Source organism: Grammomys surdaster, unplaced genomic scaffold, assembly GCF_004785775.1.
Source record: "Grammomys surdaster isolate TR1022 unplaced genomic scaffold, NIH_TR_1.0 125940, whole genome shotgun sequence".
Lineage (NCBI taxonomy): Eukaryota > Metazoa > Chordata > Mammalia > Rodentia > Muridae > Grammomys > Grammomys surdaster.
In genome coordinates this window covers 2228177-2247528 of record NW_021620762.1, presented here as the reverse complement: position 1 = coordinate 2247528, position 19352 = coordinate 2228177, and the positions used below count along the sequence as shown (strand labels likewise).

At 45.8% G+C, this 19352-nt stretch overlaps 2 pseudogenes; both read left to right on the top strand.

Annotated features, from left to right (window-relative positions):
- The first annotated feature begins 1498 nt into the window (after positions 1-1498).
- Positions 1499-6118, top strand: LOC114608755 (annotated as a pseudogene).
- A 12267-nt stretch (positions 6119-18385) lies between these two features.
- On the top strand, positions 18386-18896 carry LOC114608856 (annotated as a pseudogene).
- The last annotated feature ends 456 nt before the right edge of the window (positions 18897-19352 follow it).

Sequence of the window (19352 nt, the reverse complement as noted above, 5' to 3'; positions counted from 1 at the left end):
TCAAAAAGAAAGGCAAAGCTTTGGAGAAACTGGGGAGATGGCTCAGTCAAGTACTTGCCACACAAGCATGAGTATCTGAGTTCGATTCCAGCACTCATGTAAGATCCAGGCATGGTGGGGAGTGCTCAAAATCCCAGTGCTGGAGAGGAAGAGACAGACAGATCCTTGAGGATCAATGGCCAGCCAAGCTTACTTAGTAAGCTCTAAGCCAATGATAGACTCTGTCTCAAAATGCAAAGGAGAAGGTTTCTAAGGAAGACATCAGAGGCCAATCTCTAGTCTCCACATTTAGACACACATGAGCACACAGACACACACACATGAGCACATTCACACACACATACACACATGAGCACATGCACACACATGCATACATACACACACATGACCACATGCATACATGAGCACATGCACACATGACAACATGCACACATGTGTATATATGCACACATATGCACACACATGAGCATATGCACACATGAGCAAGTGCACACATAAACACATGCACACATGACCACTTGCACACAGGTGCATATGCACACAACGTGCCTATGCACACACACGTACACCCACACTTACACACACAGATTAAAATGCTGAAAGGGAGCTGTGAAAGGTTTACTTTGCTTTGTGAGGCTCATTGTGAAGGTGGCGACCCCCTGTTTTATGACACATCAATTGAGAACTGGAGTCACTCTGTGTGTGACTTTGATCTTTACAACTGTGTAAGACTGATGATTGCATAATTTTCAATGATGACGGGTATGAGATCCATAAAGGTCAATAATGGTCCTACCCAACCTGGGGCTGCAAACCACAGGGACTGGGGACCTGAGGACCATTTTACCCACTCTTTCTGATGAGCTCTCAAGAGGTACAAAGTCTAACAGAAGAGAGCAAGACATATAGCTGGAGTCTGAGGGACTTGTGGTGTGTTTGTTAGTCTGCTCTTGTTATCAGTAATGAGGTTAAGCTGGTCAGTTGTTACAGAAGAAAGGAGGATAGTTTCAGCAAGTAAGGGGCATGCCAGAAGATCTTGGGGACAGGAGGATTTCTGTGGTGTCCAGAGGCCACTTCAGCAAGGAGGGATACTGCAGTCTAAGGAGACAACAAGCCAGGATCCACTCAGAAATGTGAGACTCATGGGGGACTGAGCAGTCCTGAACCCAAGAACTACTGAACTTCTTAGATTTACTCTGTTTGTGTGTAAGAGGTATGCAGATGGTAAAGGTATTGGAGCACAAACATGAGGACCTGAGTTCAAGTCTAAGCACCCACAGGCATTAGCCTGTAATCCCAATGTTCAAAGGCAGAGGATCTGTAGGGTTTGGTTGGCCAACCACTCTACCCAAATCAGTGAGCATCAAGTTCAGTGAGAAACTCTGTCTCGTAAAATAACGTGAAGGATAAAACAGAAAAACATGTGGGCTTGCAGGCACCTGCATGCCTGTATTTGTGGTGTTTCATTTTTTAATATAAAAGCTGAGGATTCAAACCCATGTGCTCATGCTTGCAGAGTAAGCGCTCTTACTCACTGAGCCATCTCCTCAGCCTGCTAATGATGTTTGTGGCGGGCTTATGTAACATCCAGCCTTAACCAAGTGTTCTCTGTCCAGGTACCAGTTTAAACAGAAAAATAAATCAAGTCCACAAGAGATTCTACAAAAGGCCAAATCTCAAGGACCCATCATGACACTGCCACCCAGAGTTTACAACAAGGAGACAACATCTGTCAGGACAAAGGAGGTAGACCTGAAGAAACAGAAGAGACAAGCAACCCTAGGAGAGGGGAAGGAGAAGAGGAAGTTGGATCCCTTAAGGCCAACGCCAGAGAATCCTCAGAGCAAGGCAGAGCCTGCTGCAAAGACACCTGTTCCAAAACGTCTGGACCACCTATCGAGAGCTACTGGAGCACTGTCAACAAGGAAGCAACCGATGGCCACAGGATCTGTCCCAGCCAAGAAGAAAGTGGTCCAGGCCACCTCATCCCCTGCCTCTTTTTCACACCCCACCACACAAAAAAGCCAAATACTGAAGGCCTCCAACTTCAAGTCTGAGCCTCGGTGGGATTTTGAGGAGGACTATAGCTTGGATGTGGGCAGCCTACAGAAGGTGAGTCCAGACCTATACTATGATTCCGCACGCTACCACCCAACCCAAGCAGCTTGTTCCTCCTGTGCTCAGCTTTCAGTCATAAGCTTGACCCTTCCTGTACTTGGCCTGACACTTGTAGTTGACCCAGGCTTCCTTCTTATAACTGCCTTAGTTAGGGAGGAGAAGGCAGGTCCAGAATCAAGGTCTGGACAACTCAGAAAGGTGAGACAAATTCCTTCTGGAAGGGATTTGTCTGGGAGTTCTTAAAGGGGGGCTGGGGCAGATCAACATTCTGTGGGAAGGGAGTGTGCCCAGTTTTGGGGTACAGTACATGATCCTCATTCGTGTCACTAGCAGACAAGAAGACACAACCTAGTGCCCCGCTGCTCCCCTCCTGTGGGGCAGTAGGCTATGAGAAAGCCAGAAAGCTTGGTAGAAATCTTTGAAGCCCCGGAGACCTCGGCCTGAAAAGGGTCAGCAGGATGGGAGGTTGCTTCAGATTCCCAGGCCATACGGCCCTCTTAGCTTCTGCTTCCCACAAAGAGACCCATGACCCTTATCACATAGGATAACACCTCCATGCAAATAAGGCATCCTCAAACCCTCAAGCCAAACCAAAAGGGTTTACCTATTCTCTCCCCCGAAACTGTATATATATAACCCCAGAGCTAAAAGTAAATTACTACTGCTGTGTGGTGTAAGATCTCCTGCTGTTGGAGTGCTTTCGTGATCCCTCGCCAGTCACGCATTTCAAAGGACAACTCTCTTCCCTCCTCTCTTCTCAGCGGGAAGAGTGAACGGAGAGAGCTGAAACACTTTTCTTCCGTGGGCTCTCACAAGCTACCCCCGGAAAGAGAGAACTAAAAGAGTTGATAACATTCTCTCCCTTTTGGAGACTGGGACAGAGGTCCCGCTCCGCACTACTGGAAGGCGTGCTCGTGCTGTGCCCTGGTTCACAGTTGTGCTCTCCTTCATCATCGCTGCTGCCACCCCCGCCTCTGGGGTTTTCGGGCTGACTGGAGGCTGCCGTGGAGCACGAGCCCTGTTGTCCCACCGGCTGCCGAAAGCTCTGGGCCGTCTTGGCCGGCTCCTTCCATGCCCCTGACCCCAGAGTCTGTCTGCCCACCCCCGCAGGCCTGGCCTGGAGCGGACGCCAGCCTCCGCCAACCCTGGTACCCTGCGGCGGTTCCATCAGCCGCTCTTCTGGGTCTTGTTGCAAACGCTGGCCTGGGATCCCTAGGCGCGAGCAGTGCCCGACACCGTCCCAGGAACAGTGCCATCCCTGGAAAGCCTACTCAGGAACCTTCACTATCCTCCAGGCTTGAGAAAAGCTGCACACACTCAACCCCATGTCACCTCCCTAATCCTTCTCAGTCCTGCCTTGATGGAGATACTAAAAACCTACTTGTGTATACACACAGGACAGGGCCATATCCAGACAGAACAGTGCATGCACATGTAGCTGTCAGAATTGCCAAGTGTAGCTGCTTAGGAGCTGAGGGGACCTGTTTTCTAAGACAAGGTGGATCAGGACATGGAGAGACAGAAAGTCAGACCCTGGGGTCCAGAGTGAAAGAGAGCATAGGGGGCAGAACTTTTGAACTGCACCCCCCAGACCCAGCCTGTGTGTAATGGAGCCCACCCAGGCCCTGGCTGATAGTTTCCCAGGCCATCCCATTGCCTGACCTTTACTTGCCTTCCTGCACATAGACCTGCCCCGACTCTGTGAAGATCAAAGCCTCCAAGTCACCATGGCTACAGAATCTCTTTCTGCCCAACATCACTCTGTTCCTGGACTCTAGACACTTCACCCAGAGCGAGTGGAGCCGTCTAGAGCACTTTGCACCACCCTTTGGCTTCATGGAGCTCAATCAGTCCCGTGAGTACTTACTTCAGGGCAGAGAGTGGCTGGCTTCCTGTCTTGGGTTGGTCTCCTTTCCGGGCTCTGAATGGAGTCATGGTCTGTTCCGGTGGTACAGAAGGTGCTGACCCGCTTCCCTCCGGTACCCCAGCAGCAGCTCCTCCTGGCAAGCCTCCCCACTGGGTACCTCACATGTATCACCTGTGCTGTAGTGGGGAATGGGGGCATCCTGAATGATTCACGTATGGGCCAAGAGATAGACAGCCATGACTATGTTTTCCGGTATGTTCTCCCTCCATTGCCTGTAGAGATGGGCTCTCCTGGGAGACCCGATAAGTGTCCTGTGGTGGTTTGAATAGGAATGGCTCTCACAGACTCACCTAGGTAAATGCTTGGCCCATGAGGAGTGGTCTGGTTAAGAGGCGTGGCCTTGTTGGAGGAAGTCTGTCACTGTGGGGATAGGCTTAGAGGTCTATGCTCAAGCTCTGTCCAGTGTGGCACATAGTCCCCTTCTGCTGTCTGTGGATCAAGATGTAGCAGTCTCAGTTCCTCCAGCACCATGCCTGCCTGTGATCCATCATATTCCTCTCCATGATGATGACGGACTAAACCTCTCAAACTGTAAACCAGCCCCAGTTAAATGTTTCCCTTTATAAGGGTTGGCATAGCAGTCACAGTGTCTCTTAACCCTACCTAAGACATGTCCCCTACCTTATCTAGAAAATGGAGTGTGTCTACAATTCCTGCCATCCTACTTCATGTTTCTCACACACCCACACACAATGTCTCTCCTCCGTTCTCGTCATCTGGTTTGATCTTTCTGTACAGACTGAGTGGAGCCGTTGTCAAAGGATATGAACAGGATGTGGGGACCCGCACATCCTTCTATGGCTTCACTGCCTTCTCCCTGGTCCAGTCTATCCTCATTCTGGGTAGTCGAGGTTTCCAGCATGTGCCTCTGGGGAAGGTGAGAAGAGAGGAATGGGCGTGCCCACACAGCTCCTGGATATGAGAGACCAATGACTGTGTTTGGGCGTGGCTTCACAGTCCCTGGTCAGGGGAGAGATATGAGTGCCTTGTGTATGGATGGAACCTGGCTCCTCACAAGCTCTGTTCACATGAGGGCAAGAGCAGTGACAACAGCCGCTCAGGCATTGGGAGAGCCAGGGGACAGTCATGAGTGAGAGGAAGGCCACCCTCAGTCCAGGCTCTTAAAGGCAGTTCTCCTGGACCACTTGCTGTCCTTGGTCTTCAGGATGTCAGATATCTACACTTCCTGGAAGGTGCCCGGGACTATGAATGGCTGGAAGCTATGTTTTTGAATCAGACCATGGCAAAAACCAAACTTTCCTGGTTCAGGTACCCACTTCCCTCCTCCTGTCCCTGAAACCTGGGCCAGTGAGTCACTGACTTGAAAAGTGTTAATCAGGGGGATTGCCTCTGTGCCACCTGGAGATGGGGTGGTGTTCCCACCATGACCATGACTTTGCCTCCAGCACACCAGGTAAGAGAACCGGGCCTGAGTGATCCATCTCTGACTACAGGCACAGACCTCAGGAAGCTTTCAGGAACGCCTTGGACATGGATCGATACTTGCTGCTGCACCCAGACTTTCTCCGTTACATGAAGAACAGGTAAAGGTAGGAAGCCCAGAGAGGGGCCATGGGCCTCTCCTCCTTTGTTGGCCTCTGACAGCTTGGAATCTGGGTATTTTGAACAGGTTTCTGAGGTCAAAGACCCTGGACACTATCCACTGGAGATTATACCGCCCCACCACTGGGGCATTTCTGCTGCTTACAGCCCTTCATCTGTGTGACAAGGTGAGGCTGCCAACCTCTGACAGGTGTGGAAATGACCATGTACACCCAAGTGACCTGCATCCAGAGCCCTAGGGGCAGGACCAGGATGAAAGGACAGAGTGCCCTAGAAGGCAGGCCCTCCTTTTCCAGCTCCTCCTCTATTTTTCTGCAGGTGAGCGCCTATGGATTCATCACCGAGGGCCATGAGCGCTTCTCTGACCACTACTATGACAGAACGTGGAAACGGCTCATCTTTTACACAAACCATGACTTCAAGTTAGAGAGAACAGTCTGGAAGCGTCTGCATGATGAAGGTATCATCTGGCTGTACCAGCGCCCACAAAGTGACAAAGCAAAGAACTGACCAGGGCCTAGACTCCAGGGTTTCCCTCCATGACTATCAACATGGGTTGTAAGGGTTCCTCACACACTCCTTCGTCCCTGTCTTCCCCGATTCATACCTGCCCCACACCCTTCCAGAGACTAGATCTTCAGAGTAAATTCAAGGTCTCCCAGAGATAAACAGAGAAACCCTGTCTCAAAAGAAAGCAAAACAACAACAAAAACAAAACACTAATAAAAATAGTAAAATTGAAAGCAATACTTTACTTGAAAATAAATGAAATCAGTCAAGGTATTTCCCCAGGAATAGGGAGAGATTCCCAAAGGACCAGCATCACCAACAAAAGCATTGACTTTACTCACAATGTGCTTACCTGACATTTTTGTTTTAATTTGGTTTTTTGAGACAGGGTTTCTCTGTGTAGCTCTGGCTGTCCTGGAACTCACTCTGTAGACTAGGCTGGCCTCGAACTCAGAAATCTGCCTGCCTCTGCCTCCCAAGTGCTGGGATTAAAAGCGTGTGCCACCACTGCCCGGCTCTTCACCTGACATTTTGAGTCAGATTGAACGCATGCAAGGCACTGCAGAACTACAGTGAGCCCTCTGTGGCACTAAATACATGTAATCATTTGTGTGTGTGTGTGTGTGTGCGTGGGCGGACACACCTGTGTACATTCACAGGATTACAGGTTTTCAGTCCAAGATCAGCCTGAGTTACTGGCAGACTCTGTCTCACAGCGAAGGACTTTGCAGGGTAGAACTTTGTGTTAATTCTGAGATGATGATGGGGCACCATGCACTGCCACTGAACAGAGGAACTACCCTCGGACCTCCGCTTGCATTGCCCGACGGATGGCAAGAGCACAGGAGACATCCACAGTCCTTGATGTGCTACTCTGTATGTTTCATCATTCTTAACATTTTTATTATTTAGACTTACATATCTTCTGTACAATTCTTTTCCCCTCCCAATCTATTTGTATGTATCCGGTCCATGCCTGGTGCCAGAGTTCAGAATGGAGCATCAGATCCTCTGGCAACAGAGTTCCAGATAACTGCAGGCTTGGGGAATTGTTCCCAGGTCCTGTCTTATGGGGAATGATTAGCTCATGGGTGGACGTGGGTTCTTGAATCTTGTTGGGCTGTTGTGATTCCCATGGCTGGAAAGAGACTGGAACTCGGGTATATTTACTGCGTTTGCTCTGTGAATGGCACTGGGTGGGTGCTATGGGGTCCCTCCTGGCGGGGGGATTTCTCACTCAGTCTGAAGTTCTGCATGGGCACAGAGCTCTTGGATTGGGGATCCCCGGGTCAGGAGGTGGACAGGGACAGACTGGTCTCAAGCCCTTGGGGTCACAGATGCTGCTGAGAGGCTTAGGAAGGACCAAGACTTGGGGCATGCGTTTGTGTGACCCACTGACCCACAGCTGAGGGAGAGGAGGTTGGGAAGAGAAGAAAGAGGCCCCAGCAGCACCCCGCAGGAAAAACTCTGTTACTGTACTCTCTTAGCAGACTTGACGTCCCAGCTAGCTTGCTTGAAAATGTGGGTCCCCGTGGCTGGAACGCAGAGAGGTCCTCCAGAGAGGAAGTTAGGTGCGGCAGCTTAGGCTACAGTGACTCATTAAAAGTCTTCTCCATCCTTTCCCATGGCAGGCCCCAAAGACAGGGGAAAGTCCATGGTTCTAAAAGGGTTTATTTTCATGGCGGAGGGTAGATCGATCTGGATGTACCCTTGTGAAACTCAGGGCAGACCTGAGTTAAATAGGGAGAGAGAAGGGGGAAGGGTCTGGGGAAGAATGCATAATAGGCTCCGCCCTCTGGCCTTCAGGTAATTTATTAGTATGTAATAAGTAGTATGTAATAGTATGTAATAAGAGGGCCTGTAGTCATGTCCTCTCTATCCAAACCTGACTGTAAAGTGCTTTTTAGTGGAGATATAGCTCACGTGTTGGGAGCCTGGATTATGGGAGCATGGGGAAATGTATTCCTTCCCTTGCAGGGTCTCCAGCCATTTCCAAGCCAATGCTCTACCAAAACCCAAGACTCCTTCAAGGTCCTACACTGTCTCAGAGCAGTAAGTGCTCTTAGTGGAGGAACCATCTCTCCAGAACCCTGGTCTTGAACTTTTTGTTTTCTTGTCAATGCCACTCAACTGGTAAAGACCATTACTCAAATTCTTTCTTCAAATTAAGCAAGCTTTATTTTCTGTCAGACAGGAGTATCTCCCTAAAGCAGGGTTTCAGAAAATGACATTGAACATAGGAAAAGCTGGGACTTATACAGGCCCAAATTTTGCAAAGCTAGAGGGTTTCCAAGGTTTTCTGGTTATGTAGACACTTGGTAGATCATTTCAAATTTACTTGACAGAACATATTATCAAGGTGGAGGTCGAGGTATAGGGTGTGGAACATAGCAAACTTCAGAAAATGGGTCAAGACCTGGTCAGATGCAACTTTTACAGAAAACAGGAATGAACTTATTCTGACCTTTCATCACTGACTCCAGAGTGCTAGGATTCTAGACAAGAGCCACCACACCACCACATCCTTCTCGAGGCCATCCTGGTGGGAAAGGGCCTGGCCGCTCACTTTGAGAGCTCTGCCTTCTCTAGAAGGACAAGACTTCCCTCCATCTTTGCCCTCTCTCAGAGTGCACATGTGAGTTCACTCAGCAAATCAGTGTTCTTGCTCTTCCTCCTCTGTGGAGAGGTTTTCTGGGTCCAGGAGTAGATTTTGGTGCTATATATACAAATGCTAAATTCTGAACCCCAAGATCTGGTTGCCCTAAATAAGCAAATTCTCACATATACCAGTCTTTGCTGCATAAACCTTGTTCCCCTGTTTAGAGTGAAATAAAAGTGGCTACAGCCAATTACTGGCTACAGCCATGCAGGTTGGCCGGGTTCTGTTACCAGGCTGGGGGTTACAGGCAGGGACCACGAGGAGAAAGAGGAGGAAGAAGAAGGAGAGAGGAGGGAGGAAAAGGGAGGTAGAGAGAACATGAGGACAGGGGTCTCTATTAGATGTGATTGACCAGGAGCATGAGGTCAATTGGAATGCCCCCTGAGGAGGGACTGACAGAGCAGAAATGACCCAAGTGAGACTCACACAGCAAGTGCTTGCAGACTGCAGCTGGGGAATTAACAGTCTAGCATACAGAAAAATAGACTAAGGATAATTCACCCAAGAATTGTGCTAAAGATGATTCAAAGAACAATTGCAGGACTCTGCCTTGATTACTGAGGGGGTGGCTGGCTCATATTAATAACTAGTAGTTATTAAATAACATTTAAAGATACCATTTACAGGACCCGAGTGCCTAATCTGGACTGAGATGAAAAAAAAAAAAAACACAGTTCAGGTTTCAAAAAAAAAAAGCTCTGACTTCGCCTCTAGTACTAACACTTCCAGATGTATCAAAAACTTGTTATCTGTTTGTCCACGAGACAAAGAAACTTTGCAAAAGGAGTTTTAACCCAACCTTTGGAGCTGTGGAAATACCCTGGGAGGTACCTGACCTGATTGGTCTCTATAGCCACAGGATAGCCCACCCGTCTAAGGGCTGAGGTAGCTACTGCTTGTCTGATGACAAAGAGCCAACAAGTTAACTCTGCATCAAGATCTTACAGTCACTACATGGTTAAGACCGTACTCAGGGAACACCCAAATGCCAGCTGTCTAATGACTGCATGACCTGTTACCAGGCCCTCTTCCTGATCCAGTTTGAGAAACCCACTGCCATCCATTCTGCTACCCTCTGGCCAGACGACAACCCTCAGGTGCTCACTCCTGAGTGTCATGAGAGGAAAGGTGAATCAGGTCCATGGGAGCTACAGTAGTTACCTTAGCGGGAGCATTCTGGGTCCAAGCCAGGTAAGTTAGCCCAGACAGCAGAACTCACTGATCTGGCTCTCAGATGGGGAAAAGGGAAGTCCACCACCATACAGATGGACAGTTGCAGGGATATATAAAGGCAAATTCATCGGCCACTGTACTTTCCCATGAGGCTTTTGTTATATTCCTAAGAACCACAACTCCCAGCATCCCTTTACCTGGTCCTTGGGCATGTGGGGCTTTCAAGTTAATTTTGAAGATTACATTCCCTCCTTCAGTTGTGTCTCAGGTCAAATCCTCCACTCTGTTTTGGTATTTGTTTGTTTTTCAATCTAATAACTATCAGTTTATTGTATCCAGATGAGGATTCTCAAGTAGTTACTGTATCAGTGATGTAATAACATTCATTGTAACGTACTACAAGCAGGAGGGTCAAAGGCCCTGTGATGCCTGATATCAGAGTAATGGTCTCGAAGGACAGGCTACCAGTCAGTCAGATTACAATCCCTAATGTTTAGTACAGAAACAACTTTTCAGGAGCCATATGATAACTCTTTCTCTGAATAAGGAAGGTCAAGTGCCCTGAATAAAATAGTAGAACTATTTTAGTTAATCAATCTGCCTGTTGACAGATCTGGGCCCACTTCTCTGGTATGTCAATTGGCCTATAGGTAGCCACCTTGTCCCCTATCCCAGAGAGTTACTTATTTTTTCACTTAGCATTTCAGCCTGTTGGGTGAGGGGGCAAGGTGGTACAGGGAGAGGACCGGGGGCGAGGGATGATGTTCTGAGCTGTATCTACTTCCAGCTCACATTAGGGCACTGATGACGGGGCCCAGGAAGGCTGAAAGCCTAGTCAAAGGCTGAGCAATGGGGCGTTTATCAGAAGCATCAGTGATAAACAGGGAGCAATCACACAGATTGGACTGGTTTATATCAGTGTTCAGCAAGTCCAGGGTTCAGTACTTTGCAGTCCACAAGTCATACTTGGATGGAGCCTGTCAGGAAGTGAAATCTGCTGAAACAAATATAGACTAGGAAAGACGTTTAATTTTCCTTATAACTGGGGAAGGAGAGGAATTCCAAGACCAGGGGGGAAATCCCATTCTCAGGAAACTTAGATTGTAGATACCTGGAGACCATTTGACCTGAGACAGGTGGACACAAGTCTTATGACTTCTTTGACACCCTGAAGCTTACATGAAGTTTTATTTTACAAAAGGAAATATATTAGCATTACCATTATACTGAAATCCCGTATTGTAGTAAAAGTAGGTAACAGGTGTCTGTAAAAGAGCAGTCGACTTGAACCTTGGAGTCTTAGCAAAAAATATAGCTTTTTGTTAAAAATCATGAACATTTTTTCACTCTCCAGAGATCCAGCTATACAGATTGGACAGAGATGTTTCAGCCTATTGGGAAGCATCTTTAAGTCCATACTTAGAAGACAAGTGAAGGAAGTTCGAAAGCTTGAGTTTGTGACTAAACAAGAAGCAATCAGTGCTCTCTCAGCTCATCAGAATTCCATTAATGAATGTTTAAACTCTGACCCTTTGAAATCTCAGCATAACAATAGCATAGAAGAAAGAAATCTGAAACATTTTCTTAACCTTTGTATACCTTAAGCCATTCTTTTGAAAGCGCCCAGAATTTATTTAAGCCTTTCTATTCTCAAATTTTATATATTTTAGAACTTTTTTATCTAACCGTATACCAGAGATATGAGTAGTTATTACTGAGAGGTCATTGCAAAACTTATTTCTTTAGTGGAAAGTTATACCTGAAATCTGTTTCTCCTTTAAAATGAAGCCTATGAGCAAGGCAACCCTGTTTGCCTTCTGAAATAAGAGACCTAGTAGGTTTAACTAACTCATAAACTGAAAAGAGAGTTGCAGCCTTGAGAGAAAAAGCTAGTTGCTTGTTGTTCCTTAGCTGATGAAGCTACAGTTAGTTTAGCAGTCAATATGATCAGAGACCTGAGAAGGATAAACTATAATCCAAATGTCCTATGAACCAATTAACATGCCAGAGACTAGTCCACAGTCCATCACCTAGACAGTCATCTCAGGCTCCTGTTGTCTCCATGACATTGAGGGCAGAGGTACCAGGACAACATCGGTGTTTGGTCAGGCCTAGAAGATGAGAGACTTTTCTGTGGAGGAGAAACATGGGAAGGACATATTTTGCAGGCAAGACATTGGAGTAGTATTACCCAGTAGTTAGTGTTATTACAATCTAGGTGGGGTTTGTGATTCTGTCTATTATCTTCCTGTAGGCACTGGGGGTCACTGCTAGGGTCTGAAGCCTGTCTGTCATGGTAATGTCATACTTAGCCGAGCTCTGACAGGCTTGAGGGAGGGCTAGTATCGATTAAGCAATCTGAGTTAAATAATCCTTCTCTGTTCTCAGTTACTTCTTTTAGGCTATACATGGAAAACACATAAAAAAGCTAAATAAAGCTCTTTTTAAAAATTACATTAGTACTTAGCATGATTATAAGCATAGTGATAGCCATCTCAAAGCTAAATCATCTTTAGCAGTTTATTATAAAAATAATAAATTTTGAAGTGAAGCTCTTTTAGTATCAAGATAAGACTTTTAAACCATAAACACAATTTATAAAGAGACTGGGAACTTTCCTGATCCTGACATGCTGTATCATTACAGAACACAAGACTCTCCTGTATGACTCAGTTTACCAAATTAGCTACAACTTAAAAATGCTAGCAAAAAGCAAGGAGGTTAGACAGATATCCAAATCAGACTTTGCTATCCAGAATACACTTTATGTAAGGAGAGACATTCTCTAGGTCAGTGGTTTTGAACTTTCTAATGCTTGATCCTCTAACACTGTTTTTCATGTCATGGTGACCTCCAATCATAAAATCGTTCTCACTGCTAGTTTACAACTGTGATTTTGCCACTGTTACAAATCACAATGTAAACATCTGACATCCTGGTGTCCCTAGGCTACCCCTGTGAAAGGATCTTTCAACTCCCCAAATATCTTGACCCATAGCTTGAAGAGCTGTTTCAAGTTCTTTGCCAGACTACTTAAGGTCATTATCGTTCTGTCACATAAGATAGGAATACTTCCGTCTCTGCTGTTTAGTTGTGGCCTTAATTTTTAGTCCTTTATGTATCTGTTTGTTAAGATCATATTAACAAAGACATTACAATAAAGTAGCCTAGGAACTGTAAAATGTCCCATAGCCTTATAAATTTAAATATGTTTAAAAGCTGTTTCTTAAAAATATCTAATCATTTAATTTGAATTTTCTGTAAAACTCCAAAAACAATTTTAAAGAAGTTTAAAATGTCTCACCTGCATGTCTTTGTAATATCAAAATAAGTACCTCTTTGAAAGAGTGAAGACAAAGAACACAACCATAACTCTCAGAAGGCAAAACCAAGCGCTAACAGTGCAAACAAGGTAGTGTCTCTAAAATCAACTCAAGTGGGTGACTCTTGTGTTACAAGGCTTGGCTCTCAGCTAGGGACGGTCTTGTAGATGGACACATGGAGATATAGTGTTTATACCTTCTTAAATAAGCATTGTTTTACATTCTATCTTTGATGAACCTTCTTTTTAAGGCAGGACAGAAGTTCTAAAAAAATCTTTCCCCAATTTAAAAGCATCTCTGGAGATCTGTTCCTCTGGTCAGCTCATATCCCATGGTTGCCCTTAATTCAAAATGGTGGTAGAGCCCTATGACTTCAATCCTAGCAAAGATGGAGACCAGCCATGTGTTTTTATACCTCAGAATGGAATCATGCCACATAGTCCTTTAAGCGTATCTAACCATATACACTTTGAGTTACCAACTCTGAGTTACAAGTTTTAAGTTAACCTTTTGTTACAGATATTAGATTTTTAACCATATGTGATAACTTATAAGGCAATCATCCTTTTAGTTTCTGACCCTGGACATAGACTTTAAAAGCAGGCCTGGGTCTGAAAAGCGGTGAGCCATCACCAATTCCAGAGCCAGCGACTCAGTAAAGTAGAACAGACAAACCAATCTTTAAGCTCCCCCAGTCAAACACAGTAGCTGGCTGTAACAGTAGGAGTTGAGCTGTAACCAAGACTCATAGAACACAGTAAACTCAGGCGCTCATGGGAGATGAGTCAGAAACAAGCATGCAACAGCCACATTCCTTGACACATTGAACTGAGACCAGGAGCACACAGTTCTTGGAGAGGCCTGGCACCCTGTGGTTGTAAGAAGTTCACTATCTAGGAACTACAGGGATATTCCACGATATTGAGTGTCAAAGCTGAGGAACTGGACAGACCCAGCATGGATTTGAAGGCCAAGGAAGACGTGGAGTGGTGCTGCCTCTGATGGATTGCTAGCGTTTGGGCTGTACAGGGATTGCTGGACCTCTGAATGAGAGGATTCCAATTGTTATGTCTTGTGGTCTCTATTGTCATTGGCTGGATGTTTTTTGTTGTTTCCTTTGCTTTGTGTCTTGTCTTGTGTGTCTAGACTATCTTTGAGTGTTCTGACTTGGAGAGACATGGAGCCCTTCACCCAAGGCTCCTGTAAGCCAGGTGGCTCCTGTGCTGCCCTGCCTCCTGGCTAGATTTAAAAAAAAAAAAATGCAGAGTCCCAACTCCAAAGGGAAGCCAGTAATTAATCCTGCTTCAGCACTACTGTGCACACAAAAATGGGGTTCAGCAACTGTAGCGGGGAGTCTAGTAGAATCCTGGTTTCTCGGGTAAACATTAGAAAGAAGAGCTGTTTTCTAGAAGCACTTTGAGTTTGAAGAAGTCATTGTAGAAAACAGTGACAGTTTTCTGTTATCTTTACAGTTGCCAACAGGTGTCTGTAAAACAGGTGGACTACCCTCATGACTTCAGGTCATAAAAAAGGCTATGGCTTTGGGTTCAAGAGCATGACAATTCTTTTCTCTGTCCAGAGAATGTGTAGATTAGACAGATACGAGAAGCACCTTTAACTCTATACTTAGATGACAACCAAGCGAAATTTTAAAATCTTGAGCTTGTGACTGACTCTAGAATTGTCAGTGCCGGCTCTTCAGATCTCCATTGATCAATGTTAAAACTCTCAAGTTTTGAAATCCTAGTGTGACAATAGCATAGAGGAGAAAGAAATCTGAAACACTGTTCCATTATCCTAAATAACTTCCTTACACCTTTACACCTTGTACGTACATACCTTAAAACACCTTTGTAGCGCCTCAGAACTTGCTTCCACTTTCCCGTCTCACACCTTTATGTACCTCAGAACACTTTCTTAGACCCTCGCAACTTATATGAACTTAAAACGTTTTCTTTCCCTATATTCACTTAGCAGAGACATTAGTAGTTATAACTGAGAGTAGTCCTTGGAGAGTAAGATCTTTTAAATAAAGAGTAGTAACACCTGTTTATCCTTTAACATGAAGCCTGTTAGCAAGGCAATAGCAGGAGATCCCGTATCTCTATAAAAAGCAAGGCCAGATTTTTACATATAAAATGAACTAACAGGGTAGCTGTAGTCTTGGAGGAGAAGCTGAATGCCTGTTACTGCCAAAGCTATAGTTAGCTGTCAACATTACCAGAGATCTGAGAATGATAAATTATAGCAGGAAGTATAATTCAAATGGCCTGGTAATCAAGTAAAATGGCAGAGTCTTACCTACTACCCAGATGGTTACCCTACGCTCCCATGATCTCGATGGCTTCGCTGTGAGGATAGATCCCAGGGCAGTGTTAGTCTTGAATGCCAGGTCTAAAGGATGAGAGGCTCTCCTGTGGAGGAGGAACCTGGAGGATTTGGCTGCCTTGTCTAGACAAAGTGGGGCAATCAACTCTCCAGGGTTCTGCTTGTTCACAATTTAGGCAGGGTCCTGGTAACAGGTGAGGCATAGAATAATTCTTCCCAGTGGTTAGAATAACCACAACCCAGGTAGTCTGTGACCCATTGTCTTCTTTGTTGATCACCTCTAGGAGGTGACATTTCTGTTTACCCCAGCAACCTTTTTGATTAAACATTTTAAATGCCAAATTCAGCGAATCTCTGAAGCGTTTGAGGATCATAATCTACTAAGTACACTTGATGCTTCAGGCTTAACCTTGAAAACACACACAGGAGGCTAAATATCACTTGTCACTGTAAACAAATTACAGTTGAACTCAGCATGGCTACAAGCATAGTTCTGAGATCACAGTCTGTTCCTTTATGAGGTGGCTGACCATTAACTTGCATGTATTAAACATATTTATGAGTCATAATAGGTTAGTAGCTCTTACAAGATTAGGATTTACTTTTTATCCCTGGTAAGTTTAGCCTTAAAAATAATAATTGTTAAATTGAGGCTCCTTTAGTATCAAAATAAAACATTAAATCATAAACACAGCCCGAGGGGATAATGCCAACCTTACTTTCCTGGTGCACCATTACAGATTATGGCAGCTTCTTGTATGACTCAGTTTATCAAAATAGCTAAAGTTTAACAAGTTTAGCAAAGATACGGTGGTAATACATATGTTCTTTTATTCATTTTTTCCCTTCCGTTTTCCCTCTTGCTCCTGCCTTTCTTTCATCTTTCTTTCTTTTCTTTCTTTTTCTTTCATTTGTTTTTTTTTTCTTTCATGTAAGTACACTGTAGCTGTCTTCAGACACCCCATAAGAGGGCATTGAATCTCATTTTGGGTGGTTGTGAGCTACCACGTGGTTGCTGAAATTTGAACTCATGACCTCCAGAAGAGCAGTCAGTACTCTTAACCGCTGAGCCATCTCTCCAGCCCAAGCAATATGTTCTTAAGTCAGTCTCTGTGAGCCTGAATAGTCCTTAGATAAGGAGAGACATTTTATAGGCTGTTTATCAGGCTTCTTGGGTCACTGTCTTGCTGTATCATAAAATAGGAATACCTGTGTGTCTCGTGTTTAATGTTTGGTGTTTATGGCTGTGGCCCTATTAAAGTGGAAGTTTCTGGTTGTGTCGTGTGATGCAGACTTTCGTGGTGTTTTGCTGAGGTAAGACCCATGGGAGGACACATGATTTTTGGAGACAGTATAAACAGGACTCAAGGGACAGTGCCAGGGCGCTTGCATAGCCCGCCTTCCAGTACCTTGTTGGCCTCACATCTTCGTTTCTTTGAGAAGGCATGCCAGAGAACTTCTCTGGGCCTCCAGGCTGGTTCTGGTCACTCCCAATGACTTATGCCACTTCAGCAGAGGCTTGGTTGTTTCTGCTGGATTGTACCACCACTGCTGATTGTGTTGGTATCCTGATAGTACTAGGCTGGTCTGCTGGTATCCTGACAACAGAGACTGGAATCTCCCCAAAGAACGACTTCTAAGCAGGTCCACATCCCCTTGTCCTACTTACCATCTCTTCTCCCTATCTTTGGATGGTGGGCTAGAATCGGGGGTCCGAGCATTTGAGAACACATATTAAAAAGTAGTTTTACACCCTGTTTAGCCGCGTATTTGTTTAGATTACATATAAAGCCACCATAATATGAAACACTTTATAAACTTAAAACATCCCAGAACCTTATAAATTTAAATACTTAAAAAAAATCCAGTTATTTTCATTTAAACTTTTTGTAAAACGCCAAAATTTCCTGTTAAAGACCCTCAACTGGTGGCTCCTGCAATATCAAAAATAAATTAAGTGCCCTTTTTAAGGTGAAAAAAAAAAGTGCCCTTTTGTTACTTCAGGAGAGAAGAAACAGGGCACAATCAAGACAGGGCAAACAACTCAATGGTCCATCTCTGGATTTTAATCACAATCCTCTGGTCTTCCTTAAGGAAGTCAGGTAACCTCTCTAGCCCCACCCACTGCAGCACTTGCTACTTTTTTTTTTTTGGCTCCATTTCCTGTGGCTGTTGTTTCCTGTGCCCGTCACATGGCACCAGCATTTCCTTAACTGCTGGAGTGTCTCCTGGGCTCTCTTTAAGAACTCCAGACCCGCCACACAGCGCCAAGTCTCAGCCGCTCTATATGACCTCTTCATGACTTTAAAAGCAGAAGCACCAGGTGATCTTTCCATTCCCAACTTTGCCGACCTACGGCACACTCTAGTATAGAAATGCAGGAGGCCTCCGCCCGCCGGCTCAGCGCTCGCTCCGCAGGCCCCAGGCCCGGGCCCACCCCCGGGTCGCCGGCGTCTGCCGCTGTCTGGCCGTGGCCCACTGGCCGGCGAGCTCTGCAGCAGCCACGTAGAGCCACAACCCCCAAGTTGACCGTGCCTCCCTCCGCCAGAGAGCCGCGCGCAGCAGGCGCCACGGGGCGACCCCGCCGCCCGGGTCCTCCCTGAGCAGAGGCCGTCGCTATGGAGACGCGTAGCGCGCCGGCGGCCGCTAAGCTGGGGAGGCACAGCCCGCAAGTGATTCCCACCGCAATCGCGGCTCCGGGTGGCCAGGAGCACTGACCGGTGCCCGATGCTCCGGCCAGGTCGCTGCCCCAGCCCTGTTAGCAGTGTGCAGGGTCTAGGAAAGCTAAGAGACCTCCCTCCATTGGCGATGGCGCGGGGAGGGACCAGGGGCTGTCCGTGCGGGTCGGAGACTTCCGCTTCCGGGACCGCGGCCGAAGTGAGGAGCTTGGCTAGTCCGCATGGCTGCCTTCCGTACCGTTCCACACAAGCCATACTCCTTAATGATCGGCTACCCTCGTTTCACTGTCGGCATCGGTCTTCGGCCACCATGCTGGAAGACCTGAGTCCGCTGCTCACCCAGATGGATTACAAAGGGCAGAAGCTGGCTGAGCAGATGTTTCAGGGGATTATTCTTTTCTCTGCAATAGTTGGGTTTATCTACGCTTACGTAGTTGAACATTTTGGGTGGACTGTCTACATAGTTATAGCCGGATTTCCGTTCTCGTGTTTGCTGACACTTCCTCCGTGGCGTATGTAGGGCTGCCATTTCCTGAAGTGGTTACCTGTTCAAAAGTTAGGCACAGAAGACAAGAAATCGGGAGAGAAAAATTAAGAGGCATGCTAAAAATAGCTGAATGGGACTCTGACCATTCAGCACCTGCTTTTGTTTCCTGTGAGATGAGCTGGGTTGCTTTCATAACCAAAACATGAGCTTAAACCACTTACATTCTTTCAGCACAGTTGTGTCAAGATCTAGTTGCCCTGGCTTCATTTCTAATCCAAATATATTGTAAGTTATAACTTTTATACTGTCCCTTCATACACTTGTTACGGAGAACTGGAGATACAAGCATTTAATTCTTCTTTCAGGTGTGTATAATGAATAAACACCTCATAACTCGAAAAAAAAATGCATGGAGATACAGCTTTAATACATTATTAAACATTATTCTTATATCCTATCTTTCATAAACCTTTTTTTATAATTTTGTTTTCAAAACAAGAATTATTGTACAGAAATCCTAATTATCTTGGAGACTTATTGTTAACTTCTTGGTTGGTTTATACATTCAATCAATAAGGCAGTGAAG